Here is a 19,221-nt window from a genome sequence, read left to right as displayed (position 1 = left end):
CTTAAGGAGAATAATCCTTCAGTCTAAATGTTTAAATGTTAGATGCTAAATGTACACTGAAGGATTTGAAGCAAGGAACTTGCAAATATGACTCAGTCACACATCTGGTCCAGCCCTATCCGGATGTCAGGATGCATCAGTCATTTTGGATTTATTCATAATGAGAGAAATCAAGTCACAACCCATGTGGTCTCAAAGGTCTACTTAGATGATGATGAAGACCTATGATACTCCCTGAAGTATGGCAGACTTTCCAAGCTTATTAAGAATATTCGTTACTGACATTTTAAATATCTTAAGTCAGTGATTTTAGCCACTTGGGGAAAACAATGTTGCAGCATGTAATTTAGGTTATTTCAACAGAGCCAGTTCAATCTTAAATCATAATTTCTAATGCATCCTAGCAATGCTACTTTTGTAAAGCCACTTTGTAAAGCAACCACAGAATGTGACTTAACAACCAATTACTTTGTACAGTCTGCAAAACAAGTAAACCTCTCAGCAGCTGGGAGCTCTGCCCAGAGGCCAGGGCTTGCCCCTGGCATGGTACCTTGCTCTTCTTCATGAGTTCCAGCAATATCACATTGCTTTCCAGCCTCATGCACTGGGCTCATAAACAGATTCCCTAAAAGATACTCAAGATTCTGATGTCACATTCAGAGGGGACACTTTCTTTTCCCTTTTTGACAATTCTGCATTTTTTTAGTCATTCATATCCAGTCAATCATGTCAACAGCCATCCTCACATATGAATGGTAATACTCTATTTTTAAGAATTCTTGGTAATTTGTTTCATAGGGGAGGGTGACCATAGGAAGGCAAAGCCAAAGAAAACCCATTTCAACTAGTCAAGGTTGACCTCTGTGAAGGAGTCAGAGAGAACAGATTAATGTCCCATGAAGGCTCATTTTGAATAAGACGGTGTGTGTTATAGCCAAGAAGGGCAAACAAAGTAAATCTCAGTGACCAAATCAGTCAACAGTAGCAGAAAATGTTAGAAGTGATAACACAAATGTACACCAAATGGATTATATTCATACTCTTGCAAGTTAATAGTTTGAGAGTGTTGTATCTAAGGTACATCACCTCACACCTGTTAGGATGGCTATTATTAAAAAAAAAAAAACCAAACAAACAAAATAACAAGTGTTACTGTAAATGAATGCAAAATGGTGCAGCTGATGTGAAAACCAGGAAGCAGGTTCCTCAAAAGATTAAAAATAGAATGGCTATATGACCAGACGATCCTACTTCTGGGTCTATATGCAAAAGAACTGAAATCAGGATCTCAAAGAGATATCTACACACCCATATTCATGGCGGCATTATTCACAATAGCCAAAAAGTGAAAACAACCTAGAAGTCCATCCACAGATGAATGAATAAAGAAAATGTAGTACATACATGCAATGGACTATTACTTAGCCATAAAAAAGGAAATCCTGACACATGCTACAACATGAATAAAACCTGAGGACATAACGCTCAGTGAAATAAACCACTCACAGAAAAACACTCTGTGATTCCACTTACATGAGGTATCTAAAGTAGTCAGATTCAAAGGAACAGAAAGTAGAATGGTGGTTGCCTGAGGGTAGTGGAAAAAGGAAATAGGGAGTTTCAATGGGGATAGAGCTTCAGTCCTGTAAGATGAATATAAAGTTCTAGAGATCTGTACAACATCGTACGTAGAGTTAACAATACTGTACTGAATACTTAAAAACGTGTTAAGATAAGCATCATATTTTATGTTTTTTTCTTTTACCATAGTCAAAAATACATGGATCAACTCTCCTAGGGATGAAAAGTATCAAAATTAGGAGCAACAGGGCATTTTGTGCTTTTCTTAGTTGGCCCTGATAGTAACCAGTCCTATCTCTGTGATCGCTGGAGTAGTGTCCACTGGAAAGCACCTCTTCAGAGCTCTGCACCCCTGCCTGACCCCAGCGAGAATCTACAGTTAGCTTCACGGCATAATGAGTGCAGTGTCAAAAACACGACGAAAAGACTCCTTACCGTGGTGCGAGGGACCTGGGAAACACTGGCTGCAGTCAGTCCCTGAGGATGAGGATTCCCAGAAGAGGTCACAGGTGGGACAGGCTGCCTGCTGGGAGGGCTGTCACTACGCACAGCACGCCCTAAACCCTGAAATGGAAGAAACCACATATGTGTGACCAGAGCTGAATAATTCTTGAGTCTCTTTTTAAAACTCTTGAATTCCTACCGGAAGTTCACACCGTTTCACCTGCGCTTCTGATGGCAGAAAATGACAACAGTTTGCCTGTCTTGTTTACTCATAAACACTTCCCCACAGGAGTGCAGGAAGAGGTGGATTCTTCCTCAGCACTCGGGCTCACTTTCTGGCTCTTACTCCTCCTCCACTCACCCAATGTCCTCCACTGTGGTCTGTTGCTTTGAATAATCCAGGTCCTACACTGGCCTTCACAGTTAGGCACTCATCAGCTGCCCCTAAGAACCAGGAGACTGGAACATTCCCCGGCAGCTTACGTGTGGAGGCCCTGGAGGCACCTTCCTGCTTCGATGAGGGGATGCTGCAGACAGGTGAGAAGGTGTGGAGCCTCACTCTACACCAAGCGTGGTCTGCGGACCAGCGGCAGAGCCATCACATGGAACGTGCCAAACATGCAGGATGCTGGAGCCTATTCCAGACCTACTGAATCAGAACCTGCGTTTTAACAAGATCCCCACGTGAACTGAACGTTAAATATATGTTAAAGTTTGAGAAGCTCTAATGTAAAATCTGAATACATTCTGAAGCCAAATTTTAGAATTCTAAAATTCTAATATTCTCTTCTGAATAGCCCGCCTCCACCCATAAGTGTGGTGCTATTTCTGAAATTAATTAATTAATTAATCAAATACTTATTTGTTGAACGAATTACTTTCTTTAAAATAAGAGGAATGGGCAGCCTGGGTGGCTCAGCGGTTTAGCGCTGCCTTCAGCCCAGGGTGTGATCCTGGAGGCCTAGGATCGAGTCCCGCGTCGGGCTCCTTGCATGGAGCCTGCTTCTCCCTCTGCCTATGTCTCTGCCTATGTCTCTGCCTCTCTCTCTCCCTCTCTCTCTGTGTCTCTCATGAATAAATAAATAAAATCTTTTAAAAAATAAAATAAGAGGAATAAATATATCCAATGATTATGTGCTCAACGCCTTAAAGCATCAATAAGCTTAAACAACCTTCCACAATAAGACTTAAATATGTATTCTTTTTTTTTGTATTTTAATGAATCTGCCCATAAGATACCTTTAAATTGCATTAGTAACTGATAAGTGTGTTACCATGATTTAATAGTATTGATCAATAATTCCTCCCAAAAGGGACACAGAACATAAGAAAGCTTATGTGTCTAAACAGGTGAATTTAACATGAAGTTAAAGAACTGGAATGCTAGGAACCTCCATTTTCACATGCCCTTCCATGGCCCATTAACTAACAAGATATTAAAAATTTGGGGGATCCCTGGGTGGCTCAGCAGTTTGGCACCTGCATTCGGCCCAGGGCGTGATCCTGGAGTCCCGGAATTGAGTCCCACTTTGGGCTCCCTGCATGGGGCCTGCTTCTCCCTCTGTGTCTCTGCCTCTCTCTCTCTCTCTCTCTCTCTCTCTCTCTCTCTCTCTCTCTGTGTGTGTGTGTGTCTTTCATGAATAAATAAAATCTTTAAAAAAATTTTTGTTCTTTTTCTTAAAGGCAGACTCAAAAATTATATAACTTTAAAACTCCATAAAAACCTGGAACCATCCCTGGTCTAATCAATTATGAAAACTCTTTAAGTTTGGAATATATCACTTTTTAGGGTCTTTCAATATACTAGAAAATACTTATAATTACATCATGATAATTCAATATATAAATTAAAATAACTTTATTTAAGGATGATATGGAAATAATTCTGCTCATACGTAAGACAAGTTCTTTGCAATAGTAAGATTCACGTTTTTCAATGTTATTATGTAACACCATTAAACTTAATAAATATATGGTTTATTCATAGTTCTCTATCTTTCCCTTCTTCTTTTCCCCCATTTTAGCTAAAACCCTGAATACTGCTAGGGATAGCAGATAACTCTAAAAAACATACAAATATGCTGTTCTGGTATTTTTGTTTACTTATGTTTTATTATGTTCTTCAGGTATTACAAAGTTCTATCTACCTGTGCTTGCTTGCTTTTTTAGAAATTCAAAAGGTAAAAATGAAAAGAGAATAAAAATACACAAAAACTCAGACAAATTCTGATAACATTTTAATGAATAATGTCTCAAACTAGCTATAGATGCTTTTTAAAATGTGGTTTTGAGTGTGTATATTTAAGTGTGTATGTGAGTGTGTTTACATGAGATGAATAGATCTAAAATTTCTATTTTGCTCACCAAACTACTCATATTGCTTTGCACACAAAGAAAAATAACCCTGCTGTGTATATCTAGCATATATGATACATAATGATACATAAGGAGTATGTATCATTATCAGTTAAACAATCTCTCAATGTTGGGCATTTAGTTTGTTTCTGATTTTTCATTTTTATAAATAAAGCTATTATGGAAATCATTATAGACACTTCCTCTTACATTTGTCTCACTCTATCCTTAGGACAAATTCCTTTAATAGAAATTGTTAAACAAAATTTTGAAACACATTACCAATTTGTCTTCTGAAAACTTTTATCATTTACCATACCGTTAAAAGACAACTTCATTAAAAAAAAAAGTCTTTGCCATTATGAAAGTCACAAAATGTTATGTCTTTGTATGCTTGTTTTTAAGACTGCTTTATTAAAGTAAAATATGCATACAGAATAATACACGGCTTAATGAACTACCACAAAGCAGACACACCCCTGTACTACCGCCTAAGATCCGGAACACGAGCAGCACCATGGAAGCCCCGTCACGTCCCTGCCAGTCACAACTCTATCCTTCCTCTTGAAAATGAACCACCATCCTGACATTTAACACCAGGAAGTGGTTTTGTAAATAGCTTTTTGGCTTAGCATTATATCCACAAAATTTGTCCGTGCTGCTCCTTCTGTCTATAGTTCCCTCATTTTTGTTGCTGTGTAGTAACTAATTATGCAAATACATGACAATTTCTTTTGCCACTCTCTTGTTGAGGGGTATTGTATCATTTAATGTAGTTTATGTATTTGGACACTGCTGTTTTAGTCGGACAAAAGAGTAAACTTATAAGTAAGCTTATATATACTTAATATAAAAATTAAATCCATTGGTCTTTTGTCTTTTTCCTTTGTGATTGGTGCTGCTACGCTTGAAAGAACTTTTCCTACCACCAGATTATGAAATGTTTACCTATATTTTCTACCAGTATTTTTTCATTGTTTACACTTAAATCTTCATGTAATTTGGAATTTATTTGGATGTAAAGAGTTATGTAGTTGCAAGACTGTTCATCCTCCTTCAATAGCTAGGCAGTTTTCCCAAGATCTTTTATGAAATAACCCATCTTTCCCCCTACAGTCATAAACTACTCCCTTTGTTATACATTAAATCCCCATATACATACTTGAGTCTCTTTTTTGGATGTTCTCTTATATTTTGAAACATGCCAATATACTCTTCAATTGGCCATGTAAGTACAAAGTATAAAATTTGTAAAACAGAGTGTATAAAGATAGTAAATAAGGCTTCTTTCACACCTGCCCACCAAACACATAGCTCTTCTTCTCAAGTTCAACCATGGCTTTGAGTCATTTGTCTACCATTCCAAAAGTAATCTGTGCATATAAAAATGCAAATATAGGGCAGCCCCGGTGGCGCAGTGGTTTAGCATCGCCTGCGGCCCAGGGTGTGATCTGGAGACCCGGGATCGAATCCCGCGCCGGGCTCCCTGCATGGAGCCTGCTTCTCCCTCTGCCTGTGTCTCTCTATCACTCATGGATAAATAAATAAATAAATTTTTAAAAATGCAAATATACACTCTTGGTTATATTAACATGTTCTAAAAATAACATACCAAAGCATAGTACTAGAGTTTGCATTATTGCATATGAATCAATGTATTTGTGCTTTCATTCTTTGTGACACCTGCGTTATATGAATTTATTTAAAACCTATAGCCCCTGATGAACTATAACACTATTTGTAGTCTTTTGCTATTATAGCTAAATCTGAAATGAATATATCTATGGATAAATCTCAGAAGTACAACTCAGGATTCAAGTATACATCTATTTTTAAAACTATTTTGAAATAATGATAGATAACATGCCTTTTTAAGAAATAATACAGACATACGTTATACCCTTTACCTAGTTTTCCCCAATGGTAACATCTTGCAAAACTACAGTATAAAATTACAACCAATATATATTTTCATTGAAACAATATACAGAACTCTTCCATCACAAAAAAATGTTTGTGTGGCCCTTATAGAAGCCATATCCACTTAATCTCTTTCCCCTATCCCTTTCTTAGCCTCTGGGAACCTACTTGTCTATTCTCCATTCCTATAATCTTGTCATATAAAGGATGTGACATAAACGGAACCATGCAGAATGTAACTTTTTGGGACTGGCATTTTTCATTCAGCATAATTCTCTGGGGATTCATCAAAGTTGTTGCCTGTATCAACAACTTTCTATTGCTGAGTACTATTCCATGGTATGTATGTATCACAGTTTGTTTAGCCATATGGCCACTGAAGGACATTTGGGTTGCTTCCAATTTTTTGGCTATTACAGATAAACATGCTATAAACATTTGTGTATGGGTTTGTTGTTACCATAAATCTTCATTTTTCTGGGATAAATGCCCAGTAATGCAATCGATGGTTCGAATGGCAGTTGCAATGCTTAGTTTTTAAAGAAATTGCCAAATGGTTTTTCCAAAGTGGTTGTACCATTTAACATTCCACCCAGGACAGTGTAGGTGATCCAGTTTATCTGCATCTTTGCCAGCATTTGATGTTCCCACTAGTTTTTATTTTAGCTGCTCTCATCAGTTTATAGTGATATGTCTTTGCAATTCTAACTTGCATTTACATAATGACTAATGATGTTCAACATCTTTTCACATGCTTATTAACCATCTACATATACTCTTTGGCAAAATGTCTTGTCATGTCTTTGCTCTATTTTTTAACTGGATTGTTTTTTATTATTGACTTTTGAGAGTTCTTTATATATTCTAAGGTATTAGTCTTTTCTCAGATAGGTGGTTTGCAAATATTTTCCCAGTCTGTAGCTTTCATTTTCATCTTCCCAACAGTCCTGCAGAGTAAAAAAAATTAATAATAATTAAGACTAATTTATTGATTTTTCCTTCTATGAATAATGCTTTGAGTGTGAGTCTAAGAAGTCTTCGTCTATTCCTAAATCCCCAAAATTTTCTACTTTATTCTAATAGTTTTATAATTTAAGTCTATGGTCCACCTTGAATTAATTTTTGTATCATACATGAGGTTGCAATTGAGGTTCATTTTCTTGCCTATGAATTTTCAATTGCTCCAGCACTTTGTTAAAGGGTATCTGTCTCCACCGAATTGCATTTGGAACTGTCAAGAGTCAGCTGTGCATATTTGTGTGGGTCTTCATCTGGGTTTTCTGTCTTCTTCCATTGATCCATCTATCCCTCCACCAATACTATAGTTTCGATTATAGTGGTTATATAATAAATCATGGAATTGGGTAGACTGATTCCTCCCATTTTATTTTGCATTTTTCAAAATTCTTAAATAGCCCTAGTTCCTCTGCTTTTCCACATAAAACTTAGAATAATCTTGTTAACATCCACAAAAATCTTCCTGGGACTTTGATAGGAATTGCTATCAAAACTTACACGTATCACCTTGGGAAGAACAGATATCTTCTATTTCATGAACATGGCATGTCTTTCCATTTATTTAGACCTTTTTATTTCTTTGACAGTAACTGTATAGTTTTCAGCATACAAATATTATAGGTGTTTTGTTAGATTTATAAGAAATTCTTTTTGCAATTGTGATATTGTATTTTTAAATTTCTGTGTCAATATGTTCATTGCTAGTACATAGAAATTAAATTGATTTTTGTATGTTTACCTTGTATTCTATGACCTTGCTGGTCTCACTTATTAGTTTTGGGTTGTTTGTTTTACAAACTCTCTGATATTTTCTGGTATGTAATCATATCATCTACAAATAAATACAGTTTTATTCCTTCTTTCTCAATATGTGTGCCTTTTTCCTTTTGCTTGCCTTATGCTACTCTGTTACATAAGACAGCTGAAAGCAGATAATCCTTGTTTGGGTCTCAACCTGAAAAAGAAAGTTAAATCCTTCACGTATAACTATAATGTTATTCGTAGCTTTTTTTTTTTTAAGATTGTAATATACTGAATTGAAGAAATCTCTTCATTTCTGACTTTTTATGAAAGTTTACTGTGAACAGGTGTCAAATTTTGTCAAATGCGTTTTCCATATCAATTGATATGCTCATGTGTCTTCTCTTCTTTACCCTGTTCATTTTGTGGATCACATAGGTTGACTTTCAAATATTGAACCATCCATGCACCCATGGAATATATCCCACTAGGTCATGATTTAGAATTCTTCTACATATTGATGAATTTTGTTACTATTTTGTTAGGGATTTTTTGCATCTATATTTATAAATGATACTGATATGTAGTTTTTTTGTACTGTTTTTGTGTGGTTTTGGTATTAGGGCAATACTAGCTTCATCTAATGATTAAAAAGGCTTCTATTTTTTGGAAAAATTTGAGCAGAATTGTTATTTTTTTTAAGTGTGGAATAGAACTCTGAAGAAACTGGGCCTAGTCATTTCTCTTGGAGAAGCTTCTAAATTATAAATCCTATTTCCTTAATAGTTACAGGGATATTCAAATCATCTACAATATATTGGGTGAATTGTAATGGTCTGTGTTTTTCAAGGAATTGATTTATTCCATTTAAGTTGTTGAATTCATGGGGATAAAATAGTTCATATCACCTTTATTTATTTTTGATGCTTGTAAGATCTGCAAAGATATCTGCCATTTCAATTCTGATATTAGTAATTTGTAATTCTCTTTGTCCGTCTTGCTAGAGGTTTGTCAATTTTATTGATTTTTTCAAAGAATCAGTTCTTTGTTCCATTGATTTTCTCTACTGCTTTTGTTTTCAATTTCACTGATTTCTAATTTTATTTTTATTATTTTCTTTCTTCTGCTTACTTTAGGTTTCATTTGCTATACCTTCTCTGGGTTCTTAAGGTGGGAACTTAGATTACTGATTTAAGACATTTCCTCATTTTTAATATATGAGTTTGTCCTATACATTTCTCTCCCACAACTTCTCTAGCTGCTGCCCACAAATTTTGTTATGTTGTATTTTCATTCTCATTTAGTTCAATGTATATTTTAATTTCCCTTGACACTTCACTGACCCATGGATTACTCAGAAATATGTTGGTTAGTTTTAAAGCATTAGATCATATTACTATCTTTCTGTTATTGATTTCTAGCTTAATTTTATTGGGGTTAGAGAATATACTCAATATGGTATCAATTCTATTAAATCTGTAGGATTATTTTCTGTCTGATGCAGGATGAGGTCTTTCTTGGTATATATTCCGTGAATATTTGAAAAGAATATGTACTTTGCCATTGTTAGAAGGAGTATTTTATGAATGTCAGCTGATGGTGTTATGAATTCTCACTGATTTTATGCATAGGTGCCTTATCAACTGTAAAGAAAGGGGTGTTGGAAGTGTTCACCTAAGAATTATAGATGTTTCTACTTCTCCCTTTAGTTCTATCAGTTTTTACTTCACATTTTGAAGTTCTGTTGTTTGGTGCATTTACATTTAGGATTGCTAGGTCTTCTTGGTGGACTGATTCTTTTATATAATGTCTACTCTGTCTCTGGCAATTTTTTTTTTTTGCCAATTCAGTATATTACAATTGTCAAAAAAAAAAAAGCTACAAATAACATTATAGTTAAAGGTGTAGGTTTAACTTTCTTTTTTAGGTTGAGTACAAAGCAAGGATTATCTGCTTCCAGCCCTCTTATGTAACAGAGTAGTATAAGGCAAGCAAAAGGAAAAAGGCACACATATTGAGAAACATTAATAATATTATCTTGACTTCCTTTAATGTTTGCATAATATATAATTGCATGGTTTTATATACATAGTCCTATACTTTTTACTTTCAATGTGCCTATATTGTTATATTTGAAACTTCTTATAAATAGTATAGAGTTGATTCATGTAATCAGCCCTGACAATTTATGTCTCTGATATTTTTAGATTATCTGCATTAATGTAATTATTGATATATTAGGACTCAGTCTTCCATCTATTTTTTATGTTCTATTTTTCATTTCTGTTTTTTATTGTGTTTCAAGTGGATCAGATGGCACTATAGGATTCCAAATTGGTTTATCTCATGTTTTGGAATGTATCTCTTTGTATAATTTTTTAGTGGCCGCCCTAGGTACTATACACATATATATATAAACTTATCTATTTTTACCAGTTCAAGTGAAGGACAGGAAACTTACTTTCCTTATGTCCCTTTCCCTTCTCTATTTAAAATATAATTGTATTAAATATTTCTTCTACATTCATTTAGAACCTCCATCAGATAGTGTTTTAATTTTCGACTACCAGTATCTGTAATTTAGGTCCTCAAGAGAAGGAAAGTCTAATGTATTTACCCATACCTTTGCTTACCATGTTTTCTTGATTTCCCAAAGACCCTTTTTCTGTTTTGTTCCTGTTCAGAGAACTTCCTCAAGTCACTTTTTTTAGGGAAAGTCTGCCAATATAGAATTCTCTTGTTTTTCCTTTTTCTGAAAATGTCTTGATTTCTTCTTCATTACTAAAGGATATTTGTACTGAGTTTGGGTTTTGGGCTCACAGTTCTTTCAGTACTTCAAAAATATTGTACCATTTCCTTCTGGCTTCCATTGTCTCTGATGAGAAATCTGCTGTCCATCCATTTGTCTCCTATAAGTAAGGTGTCATTTATCTTGCTGCTTTCAAAGTTGACAACAGTTTTCACAAATTTAATTATAATGTGTCTTGGTGTGGATTTATCTGTTTACTGTATTTGAGATTTTCTCAGCTCCTTGGATCTAGGTTTATACCTCTAACCAAATTTAGCAAAATTTCAGCCATTGTATCTCCCACCCTGCACCCATTATAATTCCAAGATGTTTTTTAGTACTTCCCTCTTTCTCCTTTCCTTCTGGTACTTCAATGGCATGTATATTAAATTTCTATTATACTCCTACAAGTCTCTGAGACTCTGTTCATTGATTTTTTTTCTTATTCTATTTTCTCTATGCTGTTGAGATGAAGTTAGTTTCTCTCATTTTGTCTTCCAGTTCACTAATTCTTTCCTCTATCCTGTCCATTCTGCTGTGAAGCCCAAGTTATTTCAGGTTTTGTAATTTTTTAGTGCTAAAATTTTGATATTCTTCTCCATATTTTACATTTCCTTATTGAGACTTTCTATTTCTTTGCTGGGGCTTTCTAATTTTTCATGTATTTCAGTCTTCCAGTTCACTAATTCTTTCCTCTATCCTGTCCATTCTGCTGTGAAGCCCATGTTATTTCAGGTTTTGTAATTTTTAGTGCTAAAATTTTGATATTCTTCTCCATATTTTACATTTCCTTACTGAGACTTTCTATTTCTTTGCTGGGGCTTTCTAATTTTTCATGTATTTCAAGCATATTTGTAGTTGCTTGTTGATACATTTTTATCATGGATGCTTTAAAATCCTTGTCAGATAATTTTGACAGTCATCTCAATGTTACTATCTATTGAGTATCTATTTTCATACAATTTGAGATCTTCCTGATTCTTGGTATAAAGAGAAAATTTCACTTAAAACCTGCTCTGAAACTCTGGGTCTTATTTAAACCTTTTATTTTAATTGGCCTTTCCTGACACTAATCTTATAAGGACAGGGAAGATGACATCTCATTATTGCTCCATTGAGACCACCGTTGGTATTTCTCAGTTGAAGGTGCTGGCTCTCCATAAGGTCTAAGACACTGATCTGGGAGTAGCTTCATTACCACTGGGAAATGGTAAGTCTCTGCTAGGTCTCTTCTATCATAGTCTGAGCAGGATAGGGAGAGATGGTTAATTTTTTCCAGGTGAAGATGGAAGTCTAGACTCCTCAGGTGATCTCCATTAACAATGCAACAAGGAAGGGAAAAGGAGCAACTTATTTCTGGCCAGTGGGGATGAAAGTCCTGGCTCCCTGTTTGGTCTTTGACAGCAGCACTTCATTAGGAGTACTGTTATAGCTTCTAGTGGGTGAAAGTCTAGATCCACTCTGCCTTTCCTGGCAAGGGTGACAGTGGGGTTAGTTTTTTTCTTTAGTGTTTGGAGGAGTAAAGAGTTTATTAGGTTAAAGTGTTCTATCTTACCTGCTATTTCTTTCCTATCTTTCTGGATAAAAGGAGTAGACTTCATTGGGATTTCTTTCTTGTTTATAGCCTTAAGCATCCCATGTTGCTGGCTTTTTCAGTGTCTAGTCTTGGATATATGAGACAAGAAGAAAATTTAGGAAACTCACCACTGGGTCACTCCTCTGGTCCTGAGGTCCTCAACCATGTCTCCACCTTTCAGAACCTTGTGCTTGTCTTATGTATAATGTCCATGGTTTTCAGTTGTACTTTGTGAGTGGAACAGGAGATAATATATCTACTCCAATTACCCAAGGGCTATATTTTTAATTTAGATTAGTATTTGCTATTCCCTAATTGTGTTCCATAGATGTGCCAATTTACATTTCCACCGAGTTGGTCTTGCTTTCTGCTATTGGTTTTCATTGCAGAAATTACTGTCATTTATTTTAGCCTTCTCATCTAATTTGTGCCTGCCATTTTAGATTCAACTTAAGAATTTCTTAAGGGAAATTCTTCCTTATGGGATAGAAAAGACAGAAGGACTGTCATTCAGAAGTCAGCTTTCCACAGATGTGCTCCTTCTTTCATTTTCTTGCCTCCTACCCAACCCTATTCACCTGATTTGAAGATTGTGAACCTTTTCTAAACCACTCCACCTACAGAAATAAATATTGCACAAAGTCCCGAGGAGGGAAATTTTATTGATTGTGTGCCTTCTTTAATTTATTCAAAATCAGACATGTATTTGACAAAACTTCTTGAGGCTTGTAGTATTTTATCAGGATAATTCTCTAGTCTCACCATTCCCTCCTACCTCCATGTATGGCTCTTATTGTCCATTTTCATCAGCATTTTGGAGAGTAGTGTATGTGAACTGCCATCTTTCAGAGAAGCCTCAAGTGGACACTTTTTATAAGTAGCTTTTTTTCAGAGGCAGAAATTATAACATAGGTAAGAAAATTGAGGATGGGCAACAGCAATTTTGTGAGATGAGTATCCATTTTCACTTATTTAGCTCTCACACTTGATTATACCACATCTTTATTTTCTAGACTTTTATGCTTCACAAAAATGCTACTTTCAACACTAGTATGAAAAGCATATTCCAAGAAGAAGGTGGCAATAAAGTGGGGAAGCCTTATCATTTAAAACAAGGAATACAATTAAAACATCTTCTCTCAGTTAAAGATTATTGCCATTAATACATAATCCTCCAAATGAGTTTTGCCTGTTGTTTTTTAATTCAAAAGCTGAAGCTCCTGCTTTTCTCTACAAAGAAACACATACACAAAAAAGTTTAACTCCTTGTATACCTCAATGTAGTATTTGAAGGTGTGTATGTACATGTATGTGTGTACACACACAAACTTCTGAAAAAATATTTGCTCACAGTGAAATATTTTGGGTGGAAAAAAGAAATGCATAAAAATGTAACTCCATACAATATTATTTAGCTATAAACTCTTAAATTTTCTTTAGAATATTCCACTCTAGTTTCTTCCTAAGCACTTCTTTTTTCCTTCATTTTATAAAATGGGCTCATACTATAAATACCAATTGAACCTCGCTTTATTCACTTAACATAATAATGTGTTTTCCCATTTGGTTAAATGGTCTTTAAAAACATGAGTCTTTAATGGCTGTAATAATATTCTACCTTCATGAAGGTGCCATAATTTATTTAAACATTCTTCTATTTGAGAATAAGCTTCTACATTTTTGCCATTTTTAATAATGCTGCAATGCATATTATTTTACATAAATCTTTGATTTATTTTCTTCTTAGGATAGACTGCTAGAATTTGGATAACTGGACTGCAGCCACTGGCAGCACAGGGCTCCCTCCTGGACCAGGAAACACTGTGGTGGATCAGGACCAAGTTCACTACTGGCCACAGCACTGAAAAGAGACTGCAAATTCTGCATCCTTCCAGCAACACACTGTTGGAGTTCCCTTTCACATACTTCTTTCTTGTGCAGCAGTGTGACCAGACAGCCCTGAGGCTCCCCCAGCTTGTAAAAAGACTTGCCTCCTCTGCTCCTTAGGAAAGCTGCTAGGAACCAGGGAAACTGAGTCATAGGTGTGTGCCTTCTCTTGTTTGCGTTCTGCCTCTTTCCACCACTAGAGCAGTAAGGACCAGATGAGAGTGTGAGTCAGCAGAAAGGGGAGACATTTTCTGCAGGAGGTTCCATATATTAATTTATTTCAGGATAAGTAAGAGTTTCCATGCTATAAAGAAATGGTATCTTTAAAACAAAATTGGAAACATAATAACTAAACAAAAGTAGGCTTTTATTAATCAGTTTTCTTTTTTGGAGGGGGTGTGGGAGTAAAATTCAGAAACTCTATAGTTTCACACTAGGTGACTGTAATGGTATCTCTGATCACATTTTGCTTTCAATAAGGCACTGTTGAAGCTGTTTTCTTTTCCTTAATAAATTGTGTAAGTTATTTAATTGTAAAAATGTGATTTGTCATATACTACCCTCTAATATTACATTCTCTAAAACAAGAATGTTCTCTATTGCCGCCAACACAAATAGCAGAATCTTTACACAAAAGGAACTCTCATCTGTCAACTAACTTTGAAACATCCAATTTCCATCAGCTGTTTGCTCTTCTTGGTGGAGCCCTACCAGGGAAGAATTTACATTTTATTTATTCATGCTCTTTACTCATTTTTCTATTGAAGTGTTAGGGTTTTTTTTTTTCCTTCTGGATCTGAGAAATTCCTTTAAATATTGATGATATTAACCCTATGTCTGTCATATTTGTTGCAAATATTTTATATTTTCTCCAGTTTTCAGGGCCACTTGGTTTTTTACTTGGTGCTTGCTTTTTTTTTTTAACCATTCAGAGATGTTTAGATTTAGTTAATGTGTCTTTTGATTTAGCACTTTTCTTTCCTGTAGTTCACAACTTCCCAAGTCCAAAATCATATGTATATTAAGGTATACTTATATTTTCTAGTTTTACTAAGATTTTACTATTTTATTATGAATTTAAACAAAATATTTTTGAGAGATCATTTGATTCATCATTGATTTGGATGTCATTTTTATCATATACTAAATTATTTCATTTACAAGATATTTTATAGCCCTTCTAGTTGTGCCACTGTGCTGTCTGTAGGTTTTCAGACTGTTTCCTGGGAGTGTATTGAATATCCTGAATATTCTTTTTTCTACTGCCATTGACCTTTTATTTACCTCAAAAATTTAACTATTTCACCCATTTATTCTTCTAAATGAATTTTAGGATCAAGAATTCAAAAGAAAAATTTTCATGTTTTAAACATAAGACTTAAATTTTGTAATTACTAAAGATGTTTACACCAGTAGACACATAAAAAGGCATTTAATTTTATTACTAACCATAGGATAACAAGTAGATAAAAATTTTGAGGTTTGATAATGTCCAATGTGGCAAAAATATGGGAAAAATGGGCATTTTCATAGACCATTAATGAGAAAGGAAACTGGTATTTTACAGGAAATGTGTACCTCTCAAAGTGCAAAATGTGTATACTATTTGACCCAATAATTCCTCTTTTAGGAACATGTCCCACAGACATTCTTACATATGTACACAAATATACAAGGCAGTCCATTGTACCATTGTTTGTAATAATCCCATATCGGAATCCACATAAAAGTCTATTTATAGGGGAATGGTAAACTATAGAGTATACATACAATAGAATATTGTACAGCTGTTAAAAAGAGTAAAATACACTTATATGTAATAATATACTATCTCTAGGGAGATAAGTGAGGTTATTTAAAAAGTAAAAAGATTATAATTTTTAATCTAAGTATTTTTATATTAATTATCCATTACATGCTTGTGTTCATGTACAACTTCTGTGTTTAAATTAAAAAAATTTAAAATAAGTTAATCCTCATTATTAACATTACCTTTTCCTGGACCAGTATTTTGGGTGCCTTGTGTTTATTCACTCTTGAACTAAGAGAAAGTTATCCATACTTGGAGCTGGCCAACAGATAAAATATGTAATTCCTGGCTGGCAATGCCCTTTGGGTGGTAGTTTTTGAACCCCCTCTGGGTCTGGGCACTTTGGGTCCTTAGCTAGCATTCATCATGGACTACCTTAAGTGACCAAGGTGAGATTTTTTTCCCCATGATTGCATATTTCTCTCCCCCAAAGCCCCATCAAAGAGTACCAAAAAAGCCACAGTCCATGTACTCAATTCTAGACAAGTTCTTTCTGCCTTTACCTACATAGTCTCAATGGTGTTAGAGCAGGAAGGCGACTTTACCAACTTGGATGGATTTTATACTTGCCCTCCAGAACCATCATCTGACAAGGAGTTGTAGCCTATGAAGATATAAAAAATTAATGTAGAGGGGAAGATCTGCTTTAGTATTTTGTACTCCTCAGAAAGCACATGACCTACAGGAGACAGCTGCTCAGGTTTTCTGACTGCTACAGAAACCTAATATTGGCCAATAGTTTTTATCCTCAGTTCAGCTCCATCAGCTTTGAAATTAGTGGAAATTCCTCCAGGGATCCTGCAAAAGGCTATCGGTCTTATTTTCCACTGGTATTATGTTTTTACCTTTTTCTGTGTCAACATGGGTATTTAAATGTGACGTTGGGAGAGGCTGCTTCAGGGCCTATCATCAGATGACACTATAAACATGTTCTTCTGTAAATAAAAGTAAAGCTCGAAACACAACATAACAATGCTAATGGACAAAAGAGGTCATGAGTACAAAAGGTGTTATGTGGGATTAATTCTTGCAAAGACCAAATATTCATTTATTGTGTGTGTGTGTGTGTGTGTGTGTGTGTGTGTGTGTGTGGGAGTGTGGGAGTGTGTGCATGTACACATGCATGCAAGCATAGAAAACAGGGAAAGGCTTGGGGCAGTTGCTCTGAAGATCAAAAGCAAGGGAAGGAAAAGGAATCAGGGGAGATTTAAGGGACACAGAAAGGCTGAAATCTAAGTGGAAATCAAGGTAGACAGTGGGGCATAAATGGGGATTAATACCTGTGAAGCCATGAAAAGGAGAGAGTCCAAGAAGGGGTACAAGAGAAAAACTCTATAAATTATCTGTGGTAAATGGAAGCTCTGCTGGAAAAGACATTCAGCTTAATTTTTTTTGGACTTAAAACTGGCATTTAGTGCCACCAGAAAATAGTAGGTAAGCATGAAAGCTGAGGCAATTTATCACAATTATCATTTCCACCGATAAGCATTTCTTTGTTTGAACAAATGCCCACTCTAAAAAAAACAAAGTCGCAATTGAATTAACAACCCAGCTTACAGTGATGTTCCCAGTAAGAAAAAAACAGAGGAAAACTATAATGTAAAAAGAGGGAATGTATGATTTTTTTTTGTCTTTTGACAGAGACAAACATGCAAGAAGGGTATCTCCCACTTTTTACTTTAAATGTGGAAATACGGGGATCCCTGGGTGGCTCAGCGGTTTGGCGCCTGCCTTTGGCCCAGGGTGTGATCCTGGAGTCCCGGGATCGAGTCCTGCATCCAGCTCCCTGCATGGAACCTGCTTCTTTCTCTGCCTGTGTCTCTGTGTCTCTCTCTCTCTGTCTCTCATGAATAAATAAATAAAATATATTTTTTTAAATGTGGAAATACCCAGGTCACATACTGTTTAAGCATCATCAATATGTTCAGTTCATATACTTTCTATAATTTCTACATGTGAGAAATATTTAAAATTATCCAATATCAGTAAAATATGATGTGTATCAGGGTTTTGTTTGATCTTGTCATAGCAAGATAAGGCCGCAGAGGAGAGAATTTTGCACTGAACTTGCAGTTGGAGCAAGTGTGAGTGTGCTGGTATAGGCAAAGCGTACTGTTCACTCTGACCTCAATACAGGGCAGGAAGAAGGGTTCCAGGACCCAAGACAATATGCTGAAAGTGGGCCTGCAATCCTTGGAAGCTCTCCTGCCATGGTGGGCAGACATTTATCCGTCAACTGGGGAGGCGCAGGGCCCTGTCACTGCACTGCACTTACAGGCTAGCACATCCCCAGCATCGCCACTAGGGTAGCCAGTGGAGTTAGTTAGGCAGGGCCTTGGTCTTATGAAGGGGACCAACTGACGGAGTGGGAAGAGAGTTCTGACCTGGACCACATGCAAGCTGCCTGCCTGAAGTTAAGGAAGTCAAGCACAGAGGTCTGCTGCTACTCAGAGGAACCAAGGAGGGTTAACATCGGATGAGCTGACAATGGGTCAGGAGCACTGGGAACCATGCCCAGGGTCCTGCAAGTCATAGTGACAACACAGCAAACACTATAAAAGAGTCTCCTATTATGAATAGTATCATAACATCACATCCGATGTCAAATGCTAGAATCTTCTCAAAGGAGAAATTTTGGATTTAAAGTCTGTGGCTAACACTGTTGTATGGAATCACAGGCAGGCGACTATGGGAAAGCAGACAGACCAGCAGCTCTGGCTTCCGGGTCACGTACCGTTTAAGCATCATCAATTAACCTTCTGGGGCCTCAGTATTCTCATCCCAACAGTCTCCACCTTGGGAACTCCTGTTGAAGCCCATGAGTCTTTAGTCTGAGGCTACTATTTCTTAGTAAGAATCATCCTGCATTGTGACATTCCTATTTATTCAACAAATGTGAAGGAAACAACCATACTCCACATCGGGTGTTCAGAACATTCCAGCTTCCTTCACCAGAGCCCTGTGAAAAGTAGACACGGTAACAAGCCGACCACAGCTTTGTAAGACTAATAATGAAGTGAGTCGTGTTAATCCTGGCTGTGCGCAGTCTCTCTCACCCTTCTGTGCCTGGGTCAGCCTTCCCTGGGGCAAGAGCTGGTTGGT

At 36.1% G+C, this 19,221-nt stretch overlaps 1 protein-coding gene across 4 annotated transcripts in view; it reads right to left on the bottom strand.

Moving 5' to 3' along the window:
- Positions 1–19,221, bottom strand: part of ENOX1 (ecto-NOX disulfide-thiol exchanger 1) — a 550,745-nt gene that overhangs the window by 379,948 nt on the left and 151,576 nt on the right. For all 4 annotated transcript variants that reach the window (XM_055336178.1, XM_055336176.1, XM_055336180.1 and 1 more), the window contains exon 3: positions 2,017–2,145. The gene's annotated coding sequence lies outside the window, so the exon portion shown is untranslated. The remainder of the gene's footprint in view (positions 1–2,016; positions 2,146–19,221) is intronic.

This window comes from Nyctereutes procyonoides, unplaced genomic scaffold (assembly GCF_905146905.1).
Source record: "Nyctereutes procyonoides isolate TBG_1078 unplaced genomic scaffold, NYPRO_anot_genome, whole genome shotgun sequence".
Classification (NCBI taxonomy): domain Eukaryota; kingdom Metazoa; phylum Chordata; class Mammalia; order Carnivora; family Canidae; genus Nyctereutes; species Nyctereutes procyonoides.
The sequence above is the reverse complement of the archived record's forward strand: the minus strand, read 5'-3'. Positions and strand labels throughout refer to the sequence as shown.